This window comes from Hemitrygon akajei, chromosome 13, assembly GCF_048418815.1.
Source record: "Hemitrygon akajei chromosome 13, sHemAka1.3, whole genome shotgun sequence".
Taxonomy (NCBI): Eukaryota; Metazoa; Chordata; class Chondrichthyes; order Myliobatiformes; family Dasyatidae; genus Hemitrygon; species Hemitrygon akajei.
In genome coordinates, this window is record NC_133136.1 from 9,754,739 (window position 1) to 9,770,982 (window position 16,244).

Here is a 16,244-nt window from a genome sequence, read left to right on the forward strand (position 1 = left end):
ACACCACCAGGTTCAGGAAGAGTTATTATTCTACAACCATCAGATTCCTGAATCAATATGGATAACTTCACTCATCTTAACTCTGAATTAACTCCACAATCTATGGATTCACTTTCAAGGACTCTGCCACATGTTCTCAATATTAGTTTTTGTAGTTTGTCTCTTTTGCACATTGGTTGTTTGTCAGTCTTTGCTAATAGTTTTTCATAAATTCTATTGCAGTTATTTATTTTTCTATAAATACTTGTAAGAAAATGAATTACACGGTTGCACTGTACTGCTGCAGCAAAACATATATATTTCTTATTCCAACATATAGTATACTTTATGTATTGCAATGAAATGCTGCCACATAGCAACAAATTTCACGACAGATAACAGTGATTCTGATTCTGATACCAGGATCCATTAAAAATCTAAAACAAAACCCTCCCCACCATTAAGCACATGTACATGGAGTGCTGTCACAGGAAAGCAGTATCCAGCATCAAGGAACCCAGACAATGCTTCCTACTTGCTGCTGCCGTCAGAAAGGAGGTACTGGAGCCTCAGGACTGACACCAGCAGGTTCAGGAACAGTGATCACCTCTTAACCATGATCATACAGAATGGCGATGCAGGCTCGAAGGGCCAAATGGCCTACTCCTGCACCTGTTTTCTATGTTTCTAACCAGCAGGCTCTTGAACCTACACTCAACCTCACCCACTCCACTCACTGAACTGCAGCCACAAACTATGCACTCACTTTCATGGACTCTTCATCCCATTTCTCGATATTTATTACTTATTTATTATTATTTTACTTTTTCCCTTTTTGTACTTGCACAGCTTCTTGGGTGTGGTCTTTCACTGATCCTAATGTTTCTTTGTGTTTACTATGTATGCCCATAAGAAAATAAATCTCGGGGCTGTACAGTATATGGCGACTTATATGCATGTCGATAATAAATTTACTTTGAAGTTCGAACCTTTAAACTTAGGTTCCAAATCTTATGCAAGCTGATAAACCTGGGCATCCACACACAAGGTCTGCTATGACAGAGTGGCTCCGAGGAACACACAAATGCTCAAACTCAAACCGTTCAAGCACCAGACAAGGGCACAGAATGAGTAGATTCAGAAAGTCAGCTGAAACTTTAAAGACTGTATTTTGACCTTGTAGCTCCCTTCACCGCATTCATTAAGTTATATTAACACCTATTCCAAAGTGAAAAATTGAATCCGTCACCCCTACCGTTACAATGCGGCAGCAGAGGAGAACGAGTGCTGTGAGCTGTACATTAATGACAGTTTATAGCACCACTGTGGTGACATTCACAGAAGTGCAGAGTTACGCACTGATTTCCAGGAAGAGCAACAGCCCAGGATTAGCAGAAGAGCCAAAATAAGGTGAGATCAAAAGACAAACAGTGGAAATTGGTAGTAAGTTACAGAAAGTGCATGGCATGTCTACTCAGCATGTCAAAGAGAAAACTGGGTCAGTAACTGTTGTGGAACTCAGCAGATAAAAAATTCCCAGGTGAAAAGAGGATGGGATACATAAGTAAAATAGATATATAGATAGAAAAACAAATAAAGAAACAGATAGATAGATAGATAGATTGATTGATTGATTGATAAGACTGAGTACATGAGTTGTGGAGTCCTTAGGCTCTGGAATCAGGTCATTGTTGAGGTAAATGAGGTTATCCATGCTCGTTCAGGAGCCTAATGGTGGAAGGATAATAACTGTTCCTGAATTCACCAACTTCTGGTAATTCCCTCCCGCTCTCTTCCCCCATCCCACTTTCATTCTGCCTCCTCTTCCAGCTGCTTATCACCTCTCTCATGATCCTGCCTTCTGCTACTACCCATAGTGCTTTCCCCTTACATTCCTTCTTCACCTTTCCTGCCTATCCCCTCCCCCATCCCTTGATCTTTCCTCTGATTGGTTTTTCACCTACACCTTCCTCCTCCCCCCACCTTCTTTATAGGGCCCCTGTCCCCTCCTTCTTCAGTCCTGACGAAGGGTCTCGGCCCGAAACATTGACTGCTCATTTCAACGGATGCTGCCCGACCTGCTGAGATCATCCAGCTTGTTTGTACGTGTTAACTGTTCCTGAACCTGGTGGTGTGAGACTTAAGACCCCTGTACCTCCTGCCCAATGGTAGAGAACAGAGCATGGCCTAGATAGTGACTGTGATGATTGACATTAGAAGCACATTAAGGCTGATAAGGAAGAACCACTACTAGAAGTGAAGAGAGAGAGGAAATTAGATCTGCCATTCTCAAGTGAGCTCACTAATAAAAGAAATTTTGCAACCAGTTTCTTTATAGCAAGCTATTACAAAGAGGATTGTGATGTTGATCAAGTAAATTGCTTTGAAGTAGTATTAAGAGTGATTACAATTGGCTGGAACTCAGGGTGGTGAATGTGGAATTCTTTACCACAGACAGCTATGGAGGCCCAGTCACTGGGTATATTTAAAGCGGAGGTTGCTAGGTTCTGGATTAGTCAGGATGTCAAACGTTATGGGGAAAATGTGGGAGAATGGGTTTGAGAGGGAACATAGGTCAATAAATCTTGATGGAATGGCGGAGCAGACTCCATGTACCGATTGACTTAATTCTGCTCCTATCAAAGTCAAAATAAAATCTATTATCTGAGTACATACAGTGCCTATAAAAAGTATTCCCACCCCCAAGAAGTTTTCATGTTTATTGTTTTACAAACATTGAATCACAGTGGATTTAATTTGGCTTTTTTGACACTGATCAACAGAAAAAGACTCTTTTGTGTCAAAGTGAAAACAGATCTCTGAAAAGTGATCTAAATTAACTACAAATATAGAACACAAGATAATTGATTGCATAACTCATTCACCCCTTCAAGTCAGTATTTAGTAGATGCACCTTTGGCAGCAATTACAGCTGTGAATGAGTCTGTGTGAATAGGTGTCTGTTAGCTTTGCACATCTGGAAACAGCATTTTTCCCCCAATCTACTTTACAAAACTGCACAAGCTCTGTTAGATTGCATGGGGATCATAAGCAAACATCCCTTTTCAAGTCCAGCCACAATTTCTCAATTGGATTGAGGCCTGGACACCGATGTGGCAATTTCAGGATAGTAGATTTATTGTTTTTAATCCAGTCCTGTGTAGCTTTGGCTTTATGCCTGGGGTCATTGTTCTGTTGACTTCTCACAAGTCGCAGTTCTCTTGCAGACTGCATCAGGTTTTCTAGCAGAATTTCCATGTATTTTGCTGCATTCATTTTATCCTCTAACTTCACAAGCCTTCCAGGGCCTGCTGCAGTGAAGCATCCCCACAGCATGATGCAGCCACCACCATGCTTCATGCTAGGGATGATGTGTTTTTGATGATGTGTGGCGTTTGGCTTACACCAAATGTAGCAGTTAATCTGATGGCCAAAAAGCTCAATTTTGGTTTCATCAGACCATAAAACTTCCTTTCAGCTGACTCCAGAGTCTCCCACATGCCTTTTGGAAAACTCTAGCCATGATTTCATCAGAGTTTTTTTCAACAGTGGCTTTCTCTTTGCCGCTCTCCCATAAAGCTGTGACTAGTGAAGCACCCGGGCAACAGTTGTTGTTTGCGCAGTCTCTCCCATCTCAGCTACTGAAGCTTGTAACTCCTCCAGAGTTGTCATAGGTCTCTCGGTGACCTCCCAGTCCCCTTCTTGCATGGTCACTCAGTTTTTGAACACAGTCTGCTCAAGGCAGATTTACAAATGTGTCTTACTCATTTCATTTCTTGATTATTGACTGAACTGTACTCCACGTGACTTATCTCCTGGCTTGTACTTTCATTAACCATTTCGCTGAGTTGCTTGGAGTATTCTGTTGTCTTCATGGTGTAGTTTTCCTCCAGATTCTGACTCACCAGCAGCTGGACCTTCCAGATACAGGTGTATTCTTACTGCAATCAATTGAAACACCTTGACTGCACACAGATCTCCATTTAACTAATTATGTGACTCTTAAAACCAATTGGCTGCACCAGTGATGATTCGGTGTGTCATATTAAAGGGGGTGAATACTTATGCAATCTATTTTGTGTTTTATATTTGTAATTGATTTAGATCACTTTGTAGAGATCTGTTTCACTTTGACATAAAAGAGTCTTTTCCTGTTGATCAGTGTCAAAAAAGCCATATGAAATCCATTGTGATTCAATGTTGTAAAACAATAAAACATGAAAACTTCCGGGGGGGGGGGGGAATACTTTTTATAGGCACTGTATATGTCACCATTTAGTATTTATTTGCCTTATTTACAAAAAATAAAGAAATACAATAGAACTTACGAGAAACTAAAAATGAATATTGACAAACAACCAATGTATAAAAGAAGACAAATTGTGCAAATAAAAAAATAAATAATACTGAGAACATGAGTTACGGAGTCTTGAAAGTAAGTCTGTAGGTTGTGGAATCAGTTCAGTGTTGAGGTGAGTGAAGTTATCCACCTTAGTTCAGGACCCTGATAGTTGTAGGGTAATAACTGTTATTTAGTCTTTGTCTTAAGGTCCGTTCATAGAAAAGAAGACAGTTTCTGACACTCATATGAATAATGTACATTGAACTACTGAATTTAATAACATTATGGGTACTCATTCATCTGAGGAAGTATACATAAGTTGGGTATTTGTAATCCAGTAATGGCCTGCACTTGTTGATACCCTTAGAGCTCTCATTCAGAAGAAGAAATCACAGTATTATGGATAGAAAACAAATTAGAAAGTCATCTACAAATCATTTTACAGTCAGGTTATGATGTACGTCAGATCCCCCATGATCACCACCATGAGCTGATCCATGGAATTCTGTTCCCAGCTTTCCACTTACTTTGACTATAAAATGACGTGGAGTAGACAGTTCAAACATAACACAAGCAAAATGGCTTCAAAGTATATTTATTATTGACTCTAGGATTTGTCCACATGCAGGCAGCCATAAAACAAAGAAGCACCATGGAACTCATTTGAAGAAAAAGAACAAATCATACAAACAGCAAAAAGTGAGCAAATTAACACACGGCTTATTAAAGAAAAGAAAGAATACATTGTTTATCAAAATATGTATACTATATATAACCCTGAGATGTGTTTCCTTACAGTCACAAAACAAAGAAACCCAATAAACCCCATTCAGAACAAGATCATCAAGCGCCCAATGTGCATAAAAAAATACAAATTGTGCAGAGAAAAAACAATTTGTACAAACAATAAAAGTAAGCAAATAACATTCAGAACTGAAGTTCACTGAAGTCACACTTGAGTCCCTGAAAGAGTCCAGGAGTGACAACCACTGAGCCAGTTCAGTATGGATGACTGCAGGCTTCAGCCACAGAGCAAGTTCCACACAGAAGCGCCTCGATCAAATCGCACAAATTGCTATTTTGAGACATAAAAGATTCTGCGGATGCTTAAATCATGAGTAACACACACAAAAAGCTGCAGGAACTCAGCAGGCCAGGCAGCATCTATGGAAAATGGTACAGTCGACGTTTTGGGCTGATTCTGATTTTGTTTTGTTTTAGTAATACTGCTAGGAGATCCCCTGAGGCTCCTGATGATATTTTTCTAAGGAGGTAAACAGCACTGATAAATGCATTATGCATTTTTCAACTTCCAACTTTAAACTATATTCCTACAAATCTACAAAAGTCAGTTGGGAATCTCTGACGAGAATGAAGACATTCTGACCTGAATTGTAGTTGAATGAGGAATTCTGCATAGGGGATGTTGTGAGGTCAAGAAACCACAGGATTCTCTGCAAATCACACAGAAGGCTGGAGGAGTTCAGTGAGTCAGGCAGTGTCTATGGAGGGGAATAAAACAGTCGATGCTCTGGGCTGAGATTCTTCATCAGGACTGGAAAGGAAAGGGGAAGAAGCCAGAATAAGAAGGTGGGGGGAGGGGAAGGGGTACAAGATGGCAGGTGATTGGTCAGACCAGGTGAGGGGGAAGGTGGGTGGGTGGGGATGAAATAAAAAGCTGGCAGGAGATAGGTGGAAGATGTAAAGGGCTGAAGAAGAAGAAGCCTGATAGGAGAGGAGAGTGGGCCATGGAAGAAGGGGAAAGAGAAGGGACACCAGATGGAAGTGATGGACAGCTGAGGAGGGGAACCAGAATGAGGGACAGAAAAAGAGAGGAGAAAGGGGGAAATATTTTCCATAAGTTAGAGAAATCAATGCTCATGCCATCATGTCAGAGGCTTCCCAGTTGCTGAGGTGCTGCTCCTTCAACCTGAGTTTGGGCCTCATCATGGCATAAGAGGAGCACATGGTCCGACATGTCAGAATGGAAATGGGATAGAGTGAAGGTGCTGGACAAAACAGTTCCCCCAATCGGCGTTGGTTCTCACTGAAGTAGAGAAGCACTGGTACGGTAGAAAATGGCAAGAGACTCCCAAGTGACGTTGCCTCACCTGAAAAGACTGTTTGGGGCCCTGAGAAAAGAGGTGTAGGGCCAAGTGTAGCACTTGTTCTGCTTGCAGTGCCAGGAGAGAGATCAGTGAGGAGGGCCATGTGGATAAGGGAGTCATGTGGAGAGCGATTTTTACAGAAAGTGGAGTGGGGGAGGGGAATGATGTACTGGAAAAAGAGGTCTGTGAGTTGGAAGGTGAGGGCAAGAGGAACCCTATCCCTGTTATGATGGCAAAGTTATACTTAGCTGACTTGTGTACACTACATGCTAAATTATTGTCTTTTTTTCCTTTATATTCACAAGGTCCTCTACCATATCCTTTTATGTATGACATACAAATGACAGACAAAACACAGAAAACGTTAGACCAGTTAGAAGTAAAATTATTATCAAAGTACGTATTTGTCACCATATACTACCCTGAGATTCATTTTCTCACAGGCATCCACAGTAGAACAAAGAAACAGAACACAAAGGTGATCAAACAACCAACGTGTGAAAGGGAACAAACTGTGCAAATACAAATAAATGAACAAACAAACACAAACAAATAAACAAATAAACCCGAGAACATGAGTTGCAGAGTCCTTGAAAGTGAGTCTGTAGGTTGTGGAATCAGCTTATTGTTGACATCAGTGAAGTTATCCACACTGGTTCAGGAGCCTGATGGTTGAGGAATTACAACTGTTGCTGAACCTGGTGGAGCGGGACCTGAGGCGCCTGTACCTCCTGCCTGATGGCAGCAGCGAGGTAGAGAGCATGGCCTTCATGGTGGGGGTACATAATGATGGATGCTGCTTTCCTGTGGCACATTCTATAACATTACAGTGAATTAGCAACAGAATTAATTTTGTAACAATATTCTCAGAATCTTTATGCTGTCCCATGATAGATGAAAATGATATTCTGATTTCTATAAAAACAAGAAAATCCACAGATGCTGAAAATCCGAAGCAACACACATGAAATGTTAGAGGAACTCAGCTGGTCAGGTAGCATCTATGGAGATTAATGAACAGAAGGAATTTCTGGCCAAGACCCTTCGTCGGGATAGAGTAGTGACAGAGCTAATTTTTATAATGTTTTAATCTTATTTGAGTTAAGGTCTTGTGTTTGGGCATTTTATGCCAGAAGTCAGTTACATTTCATACAACATATTTAAATCAATAGTTCATGATGACCAACCGAAGATCAATTTACTCAATAAAATATAAAATCAGAATTTACAAAGAGATATCTGTGTTTTGAATAAATAGAAAAATGATCACTTTTTATTTGAATCCTTCATCAGAATAGTGCAATATACACAAAATGCTGGAGGAACTCAGCAGGTCAGACAACATCTATGGAAATGAATAAACAGTCAACGTTTTGGGCGTAGATTCTTCGTCAGGACATGGTTAGGGGATACTGCCTGAAGTGTTGACTATTTATTCCTCTTCTGACCTGCTGAGTTCCTCCACCATTTTTGTGTTGCTCTGGATTTCCAACATCCATAGAGTCACTTGTGTTGGAGAATAGCTTATACTCTATTACACGTCTGGTCAGAGTAGTTCAAATAGCTTCAACATTTTCACAGAGCCCTTACTAATTTGTTTAAACGCCAGTAAACAGACTAAGAATTGAAAGAGATTTGAACTGCATTAAGACAATATGCATATTCTGAGATCCCATGGTTTGTCATCAAATCTTTGCCGTGATTCTGTTGCTGAGATTTTTCACCAAATATTTTCTGCTGCAAGCTGAAAATAATGAGTTATTTGCAGAAGGTTAACAATGTTTTCAATGTCAACATTTCAACTGGACAAAAATTAATCTGGAGCTGATGAATGGAAATTGCATGCCTCATGAGCATTAGAACAGCATAAACAATAGCATTGAGAAAAGTACAGTACTGTGCAGGTCTTAGGCATATACATAGCTAGGGTTCTGAAGACTTCTGCACAGTTTTTTAGTAATTATATGTACTGCACTGTACTGCTGCTGCAAAAAAAACAAATTTCATGACATACTGTATGTAAGTGATGACTAGTCTGATTCTGATAGGGTCTCAGGGCTGAGTGCATCTGCACCTGGGCCACCCCACCACCCCAGCACTCTCTCTGCAACCCCTCCCACGGCGCTACACCTTTGCCATTCCCAACATCATTTGCTCCCACCAGATTTACAAGCTCACTCTACACTCCACATTGATAAATATAGCACTGTACATAAGGCTTAGGAACCCTAGCTATACACCTAAGATTTCTGCACAGTACTGTATGCAAGAAATTATTATTCCCCTGCGTGGTTGTTCTTGCAGAAACGTGATTTTAGGACAACATCCCATGCACCATCAATCAACAGGTCAGGACGCTCAGGGACTTGGGCTACGTTATTTTTTGTGACTATGTTTTCCTACTATCGTAATTAGTGTATGTGTGCTTGTGTATGACTGTTGGTTCTGTGTTTTGCACCTTGGCCCCAGAGGAACAATGTTTCGTTTGGCTGTATTCATGTTTATGGTTGAATGATAATTAAACTTGAACCATTTAAGATTAAAATTAAGAAACTGATCCAATTCCATTTTTAACTAGCAAACACACCCCTATTATTTATACTTTTAGCCTACTGAACAAACAGGAACCGAAACATGTAGAGACAAATGTGGTGTAGCAAGAACTACAGTGACAGTTTTTTTCTCTCTGATTTTATTAAAACTATTCACTTCTATTGTTCTTTTCCTTCAACTTCACATCAATGTTATGTTTGTGCTAATAACATGCAGACAAACCTGGGGAAAAGAGGAAATTACACTTATCTTTGACCAGTACGACACAGAGAAATACTGAACTCCCTTGTAAGTAGTGCTGAATAAATTTGAAATGCAATCTGCATCCACATGCAGACTCATCTTGCTTTGTACAGCAAGGTTCACCACTTGTGAAATAACCAGCTGGATGGATCACAGTGTAAGAATGAAGTTCTCCACTACTCGGCCGTGGTGAGTGGAGAGAAAGAGAGAGGATCAAAGATCAACTTTATTTGCCATATACAATACTCTGGGAAAGTCTATAGCTAGGGTGCCTAAGACTTTCATATTCGTCAATGTGGAGCAGAGAGCGAGTTTGTAAATCTGGCGGGAGCAAAGGACGTTGGGAGTGGCGAGGGTGGAGTGATGTGGGACAGGTGGCAGAAAAGGAATGTGAGGGACAGGGGGTGGTATGGGTGCAGACATACCCAGCCCTGAGACACCAGGCAACGTCATTTGATTCCAAACAATTGGCTCATTGATCATAACAGAATGTCTCTCTGGCACATCCCGCACCCTCCCCTCTCCCTCCTCCTTTTCCCAACCATGATTCCCCTCTCCCTGCCCCTGTCCCACTCTCAGTCCACAACAGAGGCCCATATCAGAATCAGGATAATATCATCACTCACATACGTCATGAAATTTGTTTTTTTCTGTGGCAGCAGTACAGTGCAATACATAAAATTACTACAGTACTTTGCCCCAAGCTCTATGTGCCTAAGACTTCTGCACAGAATTGTTCTATATATTTATATATATGTGGGGATTTGGTTAGGGTGTTACATGCAACAAAATACATTCAACAATTATAAAGAATAAATGTTAAAAGATAAAATTAAAGTACAGATATGGAATAGAATGTGTATCAATATATAAACACCAGCATGTATTTACAGTGTAACAGCCTTATCAAAAGTGGTTTAAAATGCTTATAGTGCAGTGCAGTGGCTGAGGTAATAGATAGAGGAGGGTGGGGTGGCTAGCTAAAATGATTGATCAGATTAACTGCCTGGGGATAGAAATTTTTAAGATGGCGTGAGCTTTTTGTCTTTATAGCTCAATAGCATTTTCCAGAAGGAAGCTTTTGGAAAAGGCAGTTTGCAGGGCGGGTATTGTCCTGAGGGAGGAGGAGGAGGGGGTCTATTGTTGGAGAGGAAAGTACTGAACAGACAAGCTCCCCCCTCATCGCAATGTTTGGGTTGGTGGAGATCATGCGGTACACACTGTCCTGTTCTTTATTGCTGATTCCCATCTCCTCAGCAAAAAGACATGAAAATATAGTTGTGAGAGACATTAGAGAAGAGAACGTGTCAAACGTATCTGGAATGAACATTGATACCAAATACTGCAAAAGGGTTAAAAGAACTATTGCTGCCTGTGTGGGGGAGGATGGGAGGAAAGCAGAGACATGAATCATTCTTAGTGATTCAAGTGTTTCCATGACATCAATGGGCAAACTTCCAACTCTCATGCAAAGACAAATCGAAAAGGTACCAAAGAGTTACTGAAGCCAGTAGGCTGCACAGAGAGCTTTTATTAAAAAGAAACAGAACCCCGATAAATTCATCTTCTCAGTCACAGGGTTTCCTCACTGCCATTTTCGCCCACTGAAATGCAAAGGGAAGCCAGAACATACACTTGGTGGCCACTTAAGATACCTCCTGTACCTAATAAATTGGACACTGAATGTACGTTTGTGCTATTCTGCTGCTGTAGCCCTTCAAGGTTCGACGTGTTGTGCATTCAGAGATGCTCTTATGCACACCGTTGTTGTAACACATGGTTATCTGGGTTACTGTCTCCTTCCTACATCTGATGTTTAGAGCTGAGACACTTCATCAGGACTGGAAAGGAAGGAGGCAGATCCTGATGAAGGGTCTTGGCCCAAAATGTTGATTGCTTATTCCCCTCTATAGCTGCTGCCTGACTTGCTGAGTTCCTTCAGCATTTCGCCTGTGTTCCTCAGGATTTCCAGCATCTGTAGAATCCCTTGTGTTTATGCAAGAAGGTTTTGTTTAAAAAGATATCTTTGTCCATTTTACCTTTCAGAAAATGAACTGTCCTGTCTCTCTGTTATGGCATCTATTAGTTTTTTTTATCTACAGTATGTGAAGGGTCCTGGTGTCAAGTGCAGTTCTTGCCAACGCAAAAATGAGCCTTTAGGTAATGCACTTTCATGCCATTTGTCCCAACATTGACCTTAAAACCTTGAACCCACTCTTTTACTACACTTCTGAAAGTCTTCTCACTACAACCATGGGGCAGGAGGTACAGAAACTGTAGGTCCCACACCACTACGTTCAGGAACAGTCATTACGCTAGAACCATCAGGCCTCTGAACTGGGGTGAATAACTTCATTCACCATTGTCTATCAAAACATCAAAGCATACAGTGAAGTGTGCTGTTTGCATCAATGACCAGCACAGTCCTGGGGGTGAGGATGTGCCATGGGCAGCCCGCAAGCATTGCCATACTTCCAGTGCCAGGGTAACATGCCTAAGATTCACTGTCCCAAACTCATACATCTTTGTAAAGTGGGAGGAAACCGGAGCATCTGGAGAAAACCTACACACTCAGCCTTGCCCTGTTTGGACATGGCAAGCAACAATGCACCTAACACCACTGAACTCTTCTCACTCATCTCCCCTGGTGCCCCTCCTTCTTCCCTTTCTCCCATGGTCCACCCTCCTCTCCTATCAGATTCCTTCTTCACCAGTCCTTTACCTTTTCTATCTATCACCACATCCTCCTCCCCCACCCACTGGTTTCATCTATCAGCTTCTAGCTTGTCCTCCTTCTGGTCACCTCCATCTTCTTATTTTGTCATCTTCTTTCCTTTCCAGTCCTGGTGGAGGGTCTCACCCTGAAACATCTACTGGTTAATGCTCTCCATAGATGCTGCCTGACTTGCTGAATTCCTCCAACATATTGTGTGTTGCTCAGAATTCCTAGCATCTGCAGGATCTCTTGTGTTTATAACACCACGTGGCCTGTCTTAAGGACCCAATGCACACCTAATCTCCCATGCTTATTGTGTTTGTTCACACTTCATGTGAAATAACTTGTCCAAATTGGATTGCATCTCTCTGTAATAAGCACAGGTGTAAACCCAATAATGTATGATTAAATGCTGAAAACACTCAGTTAGTTCACGTAGAACAAAGAAAAACTAATGCCTCAAAGCAGAGAAACAAGATATATCTACATATTTACACATTCAAGATTCAAGATTGTTTAATGTCATTTCCAGTACACAAGCAATAAGGGAGAACAAAATAATTGCTACTCTGGATCTGATGCAGCACAAAAATAAAAGACTATAAGATAAAGTTAAAAAATACATGATAAAAATATAAAAACATAAGATAGCCTGCAATACATAGATTAGTTGTATGTACATATAGTGGTGCTGGCCACAAGTGTGTACATAAGGTGACTGACAGGAAATGATAATGTAGGAGGGATGGGTTGCTTCCATATTGTTGAAAGACACAGTAAAGATGCAAATAAAACACAATGCCACACGATGATCATCTTCTTCCATCCTTTAAAACAACGTAACATGAATCCTTGGGCAGCTGGGTCGCCACAGCAGTGGTAATGACTCCAGCAGGCATACACTTATCAATAACATACGGACTACATGCCATAAGGAACTTACCACACATCTCTTCACAGCAACACACACAAAATTCCAGAGGAACACAGCAAGTTAAGCAGCATCTATGGAAAAGTTTTGACTAAGATTCTTCTTCTGGATTCAAGAAGAAAGGCTTCAGCCTGAGACATCGCCTGTTTATTCATTTCCATGGATCGTACCTGACCTGCTGAGTTCCACCAACATTTTGTGTGTGCTGCTTTGGATTTCCATCATCTGCAGACTCTCTCGTTGTTTATGATTTACATCTCCTCAAAGCCTGCTCAGTATTTGCAACTGTCTGCTCAAGTCTGACAGAACATTTGTCACTTGTCTGGACTGAAAGGAATTGCAGCCCTCCAGAATAACATTGGCAGAGCCACGAAATTGACAAAGAGTGGAAAAGCCTACAGACACAAAACAAAGCCTTCCACACCACTGAGCACATCTACAAGGAGTGCGGCCAGATGAAAGCAGGATCCATCATCAAGGACCCCATCATCCATTCCATGTTCTTGTTACTAACACCGGGTAAGAGGTACAGAAGCCTCAGGTCCCACATCATGAGATCCAGGAACAATTATTGCCCTTCAACCATCAGGCTCCTGAATCAGTGTGGATAACTTCACTCACCTCAACGTGGAACTGACTCCACAACCAATGGACTCACTGTCAATGACTCTGCAACTCATGTTCACAGTATTATTTATTTAGTTATTTATCATTATTATTACATATTTTGGTATTTGCACAGTCTTTCTTTAGCACTTTGGTTGTTTGCCTGTCTTGGTGTGTAATTTTTCATTGATTCTATTATACTCTTCTATTATATTCTATTAAGTTAGATATGGCCCTTGTGGCTAAAGGGATCAGGGGGTATGGAGAGAAAGCAGGTACAGGGTTCTGAGTTGGATGATCAGCCATGATCATACTGAATGGCAGTGTAGGCTCAAAGGGCCGAATGGCCTACTCCTGCACCTATTTTCTATGTTTCTATACTTCCTTGTTCTACAGTAAATGCCCACAAGAAAATGAATCTTGGAGTAGAATATGGTGACACACATACTTAGATAATAAAATTACTTTGAACCCTTTCCACTGAACTCTAATTATATCCTCCACCTTCAAATACCAAAGCAAATTTCATTCAAAATTAACTTCGATGACACATGTTTCAGAGAAGTTTAAACATAATCTGATCATCCTGTAGGCAGCAGCAGATACAAGGATGGCACTGCATTCCTCACCTCATTCAGCACGTATAACAAGATTGGGTCAGGTGTAAGTTACACCTCACCAAGAGGGTTCACACATCATACAGAGGAAAAGGATAAGAGGAGGGGTGTTAACATTCACTTTAATTAACTGAAAATAAATTATATGAATTATCTTACATTGAGAGATTGGTTGGTATTTCAATGCAGAAAACTTTAAGTAATGAGAAACCATTTTCATCTTTATTAAAACTATATTATTTACAGATACTATGTGGAACAGGCCCTTCTGGCCCTTAAGCAGCATCACCCAATTAAACAATGTGCAAGACAGATTGACCTACTCATCAAGTATGTCTTTGGACTGGGGGAGGAAATTGGAGGGCCCAGAAAATCGCACTCATTCCGTGGGGAAGACGTACAGATTCTACACAGAAGACGTCAGAACTGAACTCCGAACTACGACATCCCGGGAGCTGTAATAGCATCGCGCCAACCACTATGATATCACAATGCCTTTAGATTGAGTAACACACACAAAACAATGGGTGAACTCAGCAGGTCAGGCAGCATCCATGAAAACTATTTCATTGAAGAGTCACAGCCTGAAATGCCGACTGTTTGTTCCTCTCTATAGATGCTGTCTGACCTGCTGAGTTCCTCCAGCATTTTGTGTGTGTTACTTTGGATTTCTAGCATCTGCATACTCTCTTGTGTTTATTATTTACATTGAAATGTAATTGATTTGAGCAAGAATAATTTTCCTCCGGCATTCACAACAAAATTTATCAGACCATTAGGCCATAAAACACAGGAGCAAAATTAGGCCAACAAGTCTGCTCCACCACTTCATCATAGCTGATTAATTTTCCCTCTCAACCTCATTCTCCAGCCTTCTCCCCACAACCTTTAAGTCCTGAATAATCAAGAACCTATCAGCATCTATTTTAAATATAGCCAATGACTTGGCCTCCACAGCTGCCTGTGGCAATGAATTCAACAGATTCACCTCCCTCTGGCTAAAGAAATTCCTCATCATCTCTGTTCTAAAGGGGACGTCCCTTTATATTGCAGATTAAACATCCTTTATGTTGTAATTCACCTTGGAATATGGACAGAGCAATTTCTGGGTGGTCTGTTTGAAGGTTCACAAGAAGAGATGGCTCGGTCTCTTTCCATGGCATCACGTGTACTTTATATGCCTGCACTTCTTTTAAATAAACATCGTTTTATCCTCTTTATTCACTTACTTTATGTGTCGAAACGGCTGGAGATCTGTTGCCAGCTTTATCATTGCCACAGTAACTTGCCATCAAGAGCAGCCAAGCAGAGCAGTTCTATTAGTAGCAGGTGCAAGGGCAGGGGAGGGGACATGACTGAAGTTCAAAATAAATATTGTGCAGCCAACATAGAACAGTACAGCACAGTCCAGGTCCTTTGGACCATGATGTTGTATTTACTGCCCATTATGCACTTGTGTCTAGGGTAGCAATGAAAGTTCTCTGTCTATGGTGGTGATCAAGGCTTCCTTCATTGTGTCAGTAACTTCCTCTCAATTTTCACTACTTTCAGTCATGCAGGTCCTAAATGGAGACTCAGGAATACTGTCACACTCATAGGTAGAAGGATTCTTCACTGCTGTTTCCGTTAACACTTTTGTTTCACCAGTCAGGATTGAAAGCCCTGAGCTAAACCCCGAAACTGGAGGACTGGTGGACCACTCTTAGTCTGGCCTTTACCCTTTGACTTGTTTGGCATGGGTGACCCTACCAGGAGACAAAACACAAGGCTCTGAATCGAGCTGACATAGCTCTCTGGGTCATTGAGGCACACAAGCCTCCAAACCCAACGATAAGGTTGTGGTTTTCTTGGAGGCCATGATGTTGTAGTGACACTTCAACCTATTCCAAAATCAATCTAACACTTCCCTCCCGCATAGCTCTCCAGTTTTCTTTCATCCATGCGCGTACCTAAGAGTCTCTTAAATAACCCTAATGTATCTGTCTCTACCACCACCACTGGCAGAGTGTTCCATGCACCCACCACTCTCTGTGTGGGGAAAAAAACTAACTTTGACATTCCCCCCCCCCCCCCCCCCCCAACAATACTCCAATCACCATTAAGTTATACCCTCTCATATTAGCCATTTCGGCCCGGAGGGAAAAGTCTC

General features: G+C 41.3%; 1 protein-coding gene across 10 annotated transcripts in view; it reads right to left on the bottom strand.

The window, feature by feature from the left end:
- LOC140737630 (transcription factor 4-like) overlaps positions 1–16,244 on the bottom strand; it is a 653,305-nt gene that overhangs the window by 335,375 nt on the left and 301,686 nt on the right. The gene's annotated exons all lie outside the window — the stretch shown is intronic.